The 11,741-nt window shown below is 36.7% G+C and overlaps 1 long non-coding RNA gene across 1 annotated transcript in view; it reads left to right on the top strand.

The window, feature by feature from the left end:
* Positions 1-2,154: 2,154 nt before the first annotated feature.
* LOC117200544 (uncharacterized) overlaps positions 2,155-11,741 on the top strand; it is a 78,313-nt gene continuing 68,726 nt past the window's right edge. Inside the window, exon 1 of the long non-coding RNA XR_004482129.2 lies at positions 2,155-2,388. This is a non-coding gene — a long non-coding RNA (uncharacterized LOC117200544). The remainder of the gene's footprint in view (positions 2,389-11,741) is intronic.

The raw sequence follows: 11,741 nt of genomic DNA, 5'->3' as shown, positions 1-11,741 counted from the left end.
TGAAAGACCCTTTAAGAAGATAAAAAGACAAGCTCCAGAATGGGAAGAAACACATGTTTCTGACAAAGGAGTAGCAAGCCACACATTAAACAAAAGACTAGTATCTAGGATATATAAAGAACTCTGAAAATTCAGCAGTAAAAAGCAAACCATCCAATTAGCACATGGGCAAAAGGCATAGACATTTCACTGAAGATATACAGATGGCAAATTAAACACTTGAAAAGATGTTCAACATCAGTAGACAGCAGGGGAATTCAAACTAACACCACCATGATAATATCACTATACACCTATCAGAATGGATAAAATAAAAAATAGTGACAACACCAAATCCTGGAGAGAATACAGAGAAACTGGATCAATCATACATTGCTGACAGGAATGAAAGATGGTACAGCCAGTCTGGAAAATAGTTTGTCAGTTTCTTTAAAAAACTAAACATGCAACTACCATATGACATAAAATTACACTCCTGGAGACTTAAACCACATAAATGAAGACTTATGTTCACATAAAAACCTGTACACAAATGTTTATAGTAGTTTTATTCATACTAGCCCCAAACTAGAAATAACAGGTGAATGGCTAAACAAACTGTGGAATATCAATACCAAGGAATACTACTCTACAGTAAAAAGGAAAAACTACTAATACACTACAACCTGGATGCATCTCCAGAGAATTATGCCGAGCTGAAAAAGCCAATCCCAATAGGTTGCATACTGTATGATTCCACTTATAACATTCTTAAAATGAAAAAAATATGAAAATGAAGAACAGATTAGTGGTTGCCAGGCGTTGGGACAGGGGGGAAGTAGATATGTTTATACAAGTCAGCATAAGGGATCCTTGTGAGGGAAATGTTCTGTACCTTGACTGTATCAGTGTCAATACCCTGGTTGTGATATTGCTATAGTGTTACAAAGCGTTACCAATGGGGAAAACTGGGTAAAAAGTACATGGGATATTGCTGTATTATTTCTTACAGTTGCAATGTTAATCCAAAATTACATCAAAACAAAAAGCTTAATTAAAAAATATAAACAACAAAACACAGAGTGGGTCAAATAAAAAGAAAAATGTGGTTACCCTGGGTTGGATTGTAGATATGGGTGCCCAGTGGATAAGAGTCAGTAGTGGCAGGGATACCTTTTAGTATGTGCCTTTTTCTTGACATAGGAAAATTCACAAATCATAAATTTATATCTTAATGACTTATCACAAAATGTACCCACCCACATAACTACCACTCAGATTAAGAACTAGGATATGACCCGACCCCAGAAACTCCCTTTGTGCCCCTTCCTGTCACTACTCCCTGTCACTCTTCCAAAGATAACCACTGAGTTTAAGTACCATAGATTAGTTTTGCCTGTTTTCAAATTTTATAAAAATGGAATCATACAGAAATCATTCTTTTGTGTCTGGCTATTATAAATCAACATTACATTAATGAGGTTCATCCATGATGGTGCATGTAGCAATAATTTGTTCAGTTTTGTTGCTATGTAATATCCTATCATATAAACTGTAATTTATCCATTCTATTCTTTATAGACATTTGATTTTTTTCCCCAAATTTTATGAATAATGTTGCCATGAAAATTCTTTTTTTCTGTGTTTTTTTTTTTTTTTTTTTTTTTTGTGCACATAGGTACAAATTTTCCTTGGATGACTAAATGAAAATGAAATTGCATTTCTTGTAAGGCAAGTCTGGTGATGATGAATTCTCTCAGCTTTGTTTCTCCTCCATTTTTGAAGCACAGTTTTGCTGGATGTAGTATTCTTGGTTGACAGTTTTCTTTCAGCACTCAGTCAGAATTTTGGACACATGTTCCACTCCTGTCCTTCCCCTGAGGGAGAGGTGTGGAGCTATATCAGCCTCCCTCTGTATGCTGTTCCACAGGCCCTCTGGGGCAGCAGCGACCTGCCAAGCTCTTTTCTGTTGTTCAGCAACCCCCGGGCATCTAGAGTATATCACGTCCCATCAGTGCTCTGAGACAGAAGACAGATACCCGTCCTCAGGCAGCCCACAGAAAAGGTGGAATGCTGTATATATGTTCCAACTCTTTTCCTCCCCAGGGAGAAGTAGAGAATTGGGGTTTTTCTCCTACTTGATCCACTGAGCTGGGGAAGGGTCTATGGTAAGTGAGTGTTCCAAAATGTTGCCTTGTTCTCAGTGGCTTCCAATCTGGTGCTCTTTCGTGTCAGTTAGATTAAGGCAAGACAGAGACCAGTCCTTCAGGCAGCCACCCCTTCCCCGCTGCCACCCAAAGTCTAAATGTTAGACATATGTTTCAATCTTTTCTTTCTCTCACTAGGGAGAAGCTAAGATCTGGGAATTTTCTCCTGATTGTGCCACGTTGAGTAGGGGGAGGAATTATGGTGAGTGCTGTGAGTTTTCCTACCCACTTTGATGTGACTGATTTTGTGCTCGTCTGGGGTACAGGAGTCTCTTAATTGGTTTCTAAGTTTCTCACAAAGGGAATTGGTTCCTGTATTGTTGTGTCAGTATGTCATGGGGGGAAAGAGGGTATGGGGCTTCCTGTTCTGCCACCTTGCTCTCTATTCTCTATCGTTATCTTGGCTTTGTCTGTTTTTGTACCAATGCATCACTGTCTTAATTAAAGTAGCTTTATATCCAGTAGTGGAAGTTTTCCAATTTGTTTTTTTTAAGAGGTCAGAGTTATTGACCTTTTAAATTTCCATATAGCTTTTAAGTTAACCAGTTTTCATGCATACACACACACACACACAACCCTGCTGGAATTTTGTTTGGAATTTCATTGGATCTATAAGATGAACCATGAAAACTAACATCTTTACAATTGTAACTCACAGTATGTGAACATACTACATCTCACTATTTAGTTCTTATTTAATTTCTCTTAGTAATATTTTATAGAGTTTTTACATAGTTTTCATTAGATTTATTCTAAGCTATTAGGTGTTTTTAAAATCTTATTATAAATGTTCTTTAAATTTAAATTTTTTTTTTTTTTTTTTTTGCAGTATGTGGGCCTCTCACTGTTGTGGCCTCTCCCATTGCGGAGCACAGGCTCTGGACGCGCAGGCTCAACGGCCATGGCTCACGGGCCCAGTCGCTCTGTGGCATGTGGGATCCTCCCGGACCGGGGCACGAACCCGTGTCCCCTGCATTGGCAGGCGGACTCCCAACCACTGTGCCACCAGGGAAGCCCAAATTTAAATTTTTTAAATTTAAATTCTATTTGTTAGTTACTAGTATTTAGACACAAAATAGATTTTAAATATTGTGATTGTTTTGAATTCATGTATTAATTCTAATAGTTAATCTGTAGAATTTTTTGGATTTTTTAAATACTTATTATACTATCTGGAAAAATGACAGTTTTGTTTTTTTCTTCCAATCTTTTTCTTATGTTTTTCTTGCCTTGCCTTATTGCAATAGCTAGGACAGTGGTGATTAGAATTGGTAACAGCAGACGTTCCTATCTTGTCCTTATTCTTGGAGTTACAGCTTTCATTATTCTACCATTCAGTATGATTTTTTCAGTAGGATTCACAGATACCTTTTTCTGCAATAAGTTGGTCCCATGTATTTCTACTATAGTAGTAATTTTTATCATGAATAGATGCTTAATTTAATAAAATCATTTTCCTGTATCTACTGAGATGATCATATGATTTTTCTAATTTAATCTTTTGATGTAGTGAATTACATTGATTTTCAGATCTTAAATCAGCCTTGTATTACTAGAATAAACCAAATTTGATCTTGATATATTGTCCTTTTCAAATATCTTTGTACTTTGCTAATATTTTATATAGTATTTTTACATCTTGAATCCTTATCTTACAGTTTGCTTCTGGGAAAACCTAGTATCAGACAGAGAATATATAATACAGGATAAATATAGCATCAAGACACAAAAAATCTTGGCCATGCTTAAACAAATAGTGATTTATTTTTCTCATGCAACAGAAATTATAGTGCTTAAATTTGATAGAATTAATTCACTTGCTTAGTGATGCCAGCAGGAACCTAGCTTTTTTCTAACTTCTCTTCCATCCTTAGTATTGCCTTTTTATCTTCATGGTTGTTACCTCATGCTATAACTTACAGTCTCACAATCTCAAGATTTGCAAGGAAAGGAAGAGGATTGGGCAAGCCTTTCCCTAAGTGAGGCTATTTATATATGGGGAGCTCCCAAGCATGTGTCCTACCTGTGATGTTTCTTTGGCCAGAAGTGTGTCACACACAGATACAGAGAGAAATCACTGGTACAGGAGAGCAAAATTCCTATATCTGGATTAAATCAATCATGATTAATCTTCTAGGTCAGAAAGAGACCTATTCTTCCTTGAAATCAGAGATCTATGTGTGCTACAGTATCTATGTCCTTTTAGCCAGGAAAAAATAGGGGAATCATACCTGCTACAAATAGTTCAAGAAAGAATAATTTTATGTGACTCTTAGAATTATAGATGCCAAAATTCTTACCCAAATGTAAGTTTAATCCAGCAAGTAAAAAAACGTCATGAAGTAGTTATTTCAGAAAAATGTAAGTAAATCCTGAAACAGAAGACTACTACAAAGCCATAGAAATGAGACAATATGGTGCAGAAACATAAATAGATCAATGGAACAGAATCGAGTTCTCAAAAACAAGTACATGTTTACATGGGAACCTGATATATATAGAAATGGACTTAATAGAAAAGGATGGTTTCTTCATTAGATGACAGTGGAAAAACAAGCCACTATATAGGGAAAAATAAAGTTAGTTCTCAAAAACACAGTTTAGATTAATCACAGGCTTAAGAATGAAAGATAAAACTACAAAGTGAATAAAAATACATCAGAAAAATATCTCTGTGTTTCTGAGTTGCAGAAAAATTATTAAATAAGACCCCAAAAGTACAAGGCATAAGATAAAAAATGATGAATTTGACTACATAAAAAATTATGAATTTCTATTCAATGAAGGGAACCATCAGTAAAGTCAACTGACAGGGAATAGGCTGAGAGAAGTTACCTGAGAACTCAAAAACTGACAAGGGATAATAACTAGAATATTTAAGAAACCCTTATAAAAAAAAAGAGGAAACTAACAGATCAATGGGTAAAGCAGAATCTATAGACTCCAACAGCTAATCTGGAAAACAGTCTGGAGATACTTAGTTTAATTTCATATGCATAGGTCCCAGGACCCATCCAGTCCACTCCAGGGGAACTTGTGGTTTATAAGGAGGCATGTGTAAGAATGCTTGATTACACATCATTTGTAGAGCAGGACATTGTAGACAACATAGGTATCTATCTCTAGGGGAGCAGATGGGTGAAATGTTGTGGATATTCACAGAGGTAACAAATTAAAGAGAGAGTTATGTGGAGAAGTCTTTCAAACATAGTGTTGAGAGAAAAAAGTAAGATAACAAGAGATCTGTAACATGATTTACCTGGCAAATTTAAAACATAAACACACAACAAAACAGTACCTCTTTTCAAATATACCCGCATGTTCAGGAAAGGTGCTAAACATATTAGAGTAATTTCCTACAGGTGGAGGAGTGGATTGGGAGTGGAGATTGAGGATAAGAAGAAAAATAAAGCAATAAAGCCTTGCATGGACAGTCGATGACTGTGTCATGAACTTGGAGTGCAATCAACTCAGTTCTCTGCATTCTAAATTATATGTTTACTTTCTAAGTCCTATGAAGATTCTAGCTTGCATGCTAGCTCCTAGTTAAGCATACCCACTATTTTAAATATTGCTTGTTAAGAAATAAATTTTACGTAGAGACTTTCCAGTAATTATTTAATTTGTAGAAGCCACTGTATACCAATATAAGTCCTCACTGTAAACAAATGATTACCTTCTTCCAAAATCACACTTTTAAATTATTGATGGGGATATGTTGTCTTTTTCATTCTGTCTCAAAGGCTTTAGTTTCTAAAAACGCACAACTTCATCTGTAATTTTACTCAATTTAAGTTCCATTTTGCTCTCTACTTTCTTACTCCTTTTTTAAACCAACAACATTGTTAAAACTTTAAAACTCCTCTGTAATACTGATCAGGTTTTCACTATTTTTCCATTTCTCATGAGAATGAAGTTCATGAAGAAATCTGGAAAAATTATACCTTGATCTGAAGACATTTTATAACTGAAGATTTGACTGGTTAATTTAAGCCATGGTTCAAAGCTGAGCACACTATATTCACTTGGTAGAAAGTTCTGAAATTCATTCTGAGATATGGGAATGAGAAGATTTTTCATGTAACTCTTTTCTTTAATTACTAGGTAAATTTAGGTAAATTACCTAAAATTTACTAGGTAAATTTTCTTTCTGATGAAATTATGATTTGATTATTTTTAATTGATTGCTTATTGTGTGCCAAGACATATATGTTATTTTATTAACCATGGATAAGTTTGCCTGACCCATGAAGTTCACTGAGATTCTAATGATGGTAAGACCAATTAGTTGATGCTGATTAGGAAACTGCTACTCAAAATGTGGTCTAAGCCAACAGAATTACCTGGGAGATTTTCAGACATGTGGAAACTCAGGCTCAATCACATACCTAGTGAATCAAAACTTGTATTATAACAAGATCCCCAGGTGATTCTTAAGTTCTTAAAGTTTGAGACATAGTGGGAATCATCCCTTGGCATCTAGACAATAACGTCAGGTTGAAGAATAGCTGTTTTAAAATTTAACCTATTTTTACATAGTTATCCTTGCTTTTCTGATTATTTCTATCATTCATTCATTCAATAAGCATTTAGTGAGTACATTACTGTATTTCAGGCTGTATATTGGGAGTACACAAAAGCAGAGAAGACATGCTAAGGAATTCCTGTGGGTTTTTTTGAATGCAGAAATAAATGTAGGGGCTTCCCTGGTGGCACAGTGGTTAAGAATCCGCCTGCCAATGTGGGGGACACGGGTTCGAGCCCTGGTCTGGGAAGATCCCACATGCCGCGGAGCAACTAAGCCCATGCACCACAACTACTGAGCCTGTGCTCTAGAGCCCGCGAACCACAACTACTGAGCCCATGTGCCACAAATACTGAAGCCCGTGCACCTAGAGCCCCTGCTCCACAGCAAGAGAAGCCACCGCAATGAGAAGCCGGTGCACGGTCGTCACAACTAGAGAAAGCCCATGCGCAGCAACAAAGACCCAATGCAACCAAAAATAAAAAAAATAAATACATTTTTAAAAAAGAAGAAGAAGAAAGAAATGTAGAAGAAGCTGGAGTGAAACCTGCTTTTGGCTGTCTGGGAAAAAGTTCCCAGCTCACCAGTCTGACAATGGCTACACAAGTTATGGAGACAACCATCCAGAATTTGTTCAGTGGTACTGTCTGTGCCCTGGAAACTCTCAGCAAAGCAATCAGCCTGAAATTAGGCACTGCTTGGCTGGGGGGACCTTGGTTTCTGGGCTCCCAGTTGAGCTTGGGCCAACTCTAGCTCTCCAACTCACAGCTGATGGCTGGCACCCAGACCTGCCTCCTCAGCTTCAGGGATGGCTTGTTGTCAAAGAACCAGAGAATGAAATTTCCATGACAGGGTGGGGCAGGGTTTGTCCAGCATAGGGTATCTTCTATAATCCTGTGTGGTCTGATTCAGGTGCTATGAGCAAAAGTTTTTCAGAACTGTGAAGGAGTAGAAATGATGGAGTGGATTCTAATGGAGAACATTGAAAATCAATGAATCTAGGCCTAGTCCCAAGAGATGGCAGGAAAATGAAGTTCTTTTATATTAAGTTTTATGGTATACCAAAATCGCATTGCATTAGAATTTTTAAAGTAATGTGTATATTGATTTCGTAATTCTTGCTTCAGAACTAAGAGTTGAAGAATCTTCAACTGATATCTGATAGCTACTCCTTTTTATGTGAATCAGGCACATAGTGAATTAGTCTGGGAAGGAGACATGAGAAATGTCTCATAGAACCTACCATCTAGTCCAGGTTTGCACACAGATTTTTTCTTTTTCTTCCTTCCTTTTTTTTTTTGCTATTCAGTGTCTCTTGCCACAAAGTTGGAAATTTTGTTAAGAAAAAGCCAAGGAAAGCAAACTCTACTTATGGGAAGAAAATCTCAGCTTTGGTGAGATGAATTTTCCTCTTTCCTTCCCACCCATAGTGCAAAGAGCAACCCTTAGTATCTCTCTATGTGGTATCTGACTGCCAAATGGGTGAGGAAGGAAGAAAACACTTGAAGTAACTGATTATTTATTGGTGATAATTTGTGAAATGCTACTTGGCTCTAGATATGGCTTTGTCATATTTGTGAGATTCAGTTCCCTTACCTGTAAAGTGAAGATAATTAGACTACACCAAGATTAAATGAAATAATGTTTATTTTGCTTAATTAGGGCAGGTTTTTAAAAATTGAGATATAGTTGATTTGCAATGTTGTGTTAATTCCTGCTGTACAGCAAAGTGATTCAGTTATACATATATATAATTCTTTTTTTTAATATTTTTTCCATTATGGTTTATCATAGATATTGAATATGTTCTCTGTGCTATATGGTAGGACCTTGTTGTTTATCCATTCTCTATATAAAAGCTTACATTTGCTAAACCCAACCTCCCACTCCATCCTTCCCCCAACCCCATCACCCTTGGCAACCACCAGTCTGTTCTCTATGTCTGTGATTCTGTTTCTCTTTTATAGGTAGGTTCATTTGTGTCATATTTTAGATTCCACATATAAGTGATATCATATGATATTTGTCTTTCTCTTTCTGCCTTACTTCACTTTGATAATCTCTGGTTGTATGCATGTTGCTGCAAATGGCATTATTTCATTCTTTTTTATGGCTGAGTAGTATTCCATTGTATATATGTACATCTTCTTTATCCATTCATCTGTTGATGGACATTTAGGTTGTTTCCATGTCTTGGCTGTTGTGAATAGCGCTGCTATGAACATTGGGGTACATGTATCTTTTTGAATTATAGTGTTGTTAATTAGGGCAGTTTTGGGTACATGGCAAGCATTCAATAAATTCTAGCTATTACAGTAGGGTCAAAATTTACACCTAGGTACTAAAGTGAGATAATGGCATGGGAAAACCCTGAACTCACCTCTTCCCATAAACATAACAGATATACAGCTACATATGAAACAGTTCCCTCTGAAAGGAACCTGAATACTAGCTGAATACCTGCTCTACAATAAAAGATAAAAGGGTCGCATTGAAATGGATAGAAGGGGCAGGGACAGGCTATTACCAGAAAAAACCTCACCCCCAGCATGATGACTGACAATTGGTATGGATCTCAGAATAATAATAATAAAAAGACCTTCTCCCTGAGGAACAAGGGGTTTGCACTCCAGTTTGTGTCTAGTTACCAGGTCACGATACAAAGTTAATACAATATTGTTATATACAGTTCTCTTCTGTCAGGGAAGAGTCAGCCAGGTTCTTTCAGGCTATTCACATATGAATAAACCAGCTTGTTTTCTAGCATTTAAGAAAAGCATCTTTTTTCCCCTGAAAGCCTGATCTTGTAATGCATTTACCCCACAGCATAGACTCTCTTTGAGGAGGAAAGACCTTATTTGGTTCGCTGAATGAAGTGGCTTGGCTGCTCTTTGCATCTTGGTGTGCAGAGGCAAATATTCTAATATTGAATTATCCAACCTCCTGAAATGCAACCATTGTGCTTTCTTGGACCTATTTGATCCCACTCATGTCTGTTCCCATATGATTTTCTTACATTTAGTGTATTCATCATTGCAGTGTGGGAAGAGGAGCTGGGTAATGGTGCTGTTCAGTGAAAGAAGAACCAAAGACTATGCAGAAAAGAGTTGCAAGTACATTTCTTCTAAAAAAATGTGGGAACACCTTTTTAGAAATACAATACATGTTTTTCAATGGGCAGTTCTTCCATCCTATGGTTGAGGCCCCCCTCTCTATGTAAATGGATACCCTTCAGAGTCTGCTTTCCTACAACAAAGAGGTGCTTTATCTACTCCAGAAGTTAGGGCTCCAAAATTGATAAATACAAGACTTTTTTTTAGAAACATAATGCAATACTAAAGAGATGAAAATAACAAAATACATTTGTCAAACTTCAGATTTATCAGGCGTAAGAGCTTGCACAACTTAATGACTTAGATGATGCCTGATGCTTTCTTGCCTGTTACAGGATTTAGCAATCTGGTTCTATCCTCTTGATTTGTCGTGTGGGTTATTTTGATGTGTGGAAATCACCTAGAGAAAAAAGTTCTACCATATAGAGGGGATTCTCTGGTTTAATTCCTTACTAATTCATGTCCTAGAAATCCTGGGAATGGATAACAAGGGTGTTTTGGTTTTGTTTCATTTTGTTTGCTCCTTTTTGCTTGTTACTTGTGATGCTGCTTTTCTGATGCTTGAATTTCATGTTAGGTCTCTTTACTGTGTTTGACATCAATACCATGCAATCTGAGGCCAAATCTGACAAAGTAAAAACAAGTGAAGAATTAGAGTTATGATCTTGGCCACTCAGGCAAAGGAAAAATTGCTTTAACCTTAGAAAGTAAAGACTCAGTTTCAAGGATGCATGATTATTTCTGGCTAGTTGTATGCATTGCTTTTTGTCCCTTTTGCTTAAATCTCCATTTTAAGGTTGACCTGCACTCTTCCTGGCTTTCTGGCATTGTACTCATGTCTGAGGAACTCTTAATGGAATAAAATTCCAAGGTATAGAGTGAAATGAGAGACTGGGTTGGACTAGCAGACTGAGTAATATGTAATCAGAATTTAGAGTATCTATTAACCTCCAAATCAAAACAGATTTGTTTAGCATACAATGAAATTTAGTTTTCAGTACCTTAATGGACTTAATGTCATCTGGATAAAACATTTCTGCTTGGAGCCTTGGTTTTTCTACTCAAATAGTGATATACTCTGGGCTGTTACACAAATATTTGAGGATTAGTCCTTAAGTGATACTTTACCTACCCAGCACTCACGTATTGGCATTACACGTGAAAGCCAGATATAAACCAAGTGTTTGATAAATAACCAAATTAAGTAATAACACCTTGAACTTTTTCCTTTATTATATATAGGTGTACAATGTAGTGATTCACAATTCTTTTCTTTTTTAACATCTTTATTGGAGTATAATTGCTTTAAAATGGTGTGTTAGTTACTGCTTTATAACAAAGTGAATCAGCTATACATATATTCCCATATCTCCTCCTTCTTGCATCTCCCTCCCACCCTCCCTATCCCACCCCTCTAGGTGGTCACAAAGCACTGAGCTGATCTCCCTGTGCTATGAGGCTGCTTCCCACTAGCTATCTATTTTACATTTGGTAGTGTATATATGTCCATGCCACTCTCTCACTTTGTCCCAGCTTACCCTTCCCACTCCTCGTGTCCTCAAGTCCATTCTCTAGTAGGTCTGTGTCTTTATTCCCATCTTGCCCCTAGGTTCATCACGACCTTTTTTTTTTTTGATTCCATATATATGTGTTAGCATACAGTATTTGTTTTTCTCTTTCTGACTTACTTCACTCTGTATGACAGACCCTAGGTCCATCCACCTCACTGCAAATAACTCAATTTCATTAATTTTTATGGCTGAGTAATATTCCATTGTATATATGTGCCACATCTGCTTTATCCATTCATCTGTTGATGGACACTAAGGTTGCTTCCATTTCCTAGCTATTGTAAATAGAGCTGCAATGAACATTGTCGTACATGACTCTTTCTGAATTATGGTTTTCTCAGGGTAT

Source organism: Orcinus orca, chromosome 3 (assembly GCF_937001465.1).
Source record: "Orcinus orca chromosome 3, mOrcOrc1.1, whole genome shotgun sequence".
NCBI lineage: Eukaryota > Metazoa > Chordata > Mammalia > Artiodactyla > Delphinidae > Orcinus > Orcinus orca.
The sequence above is the reverse complement of the archived record's forward strand: the minus strand, read 5'-3'. Positions and strand labels throughout refer to the sequence as shown.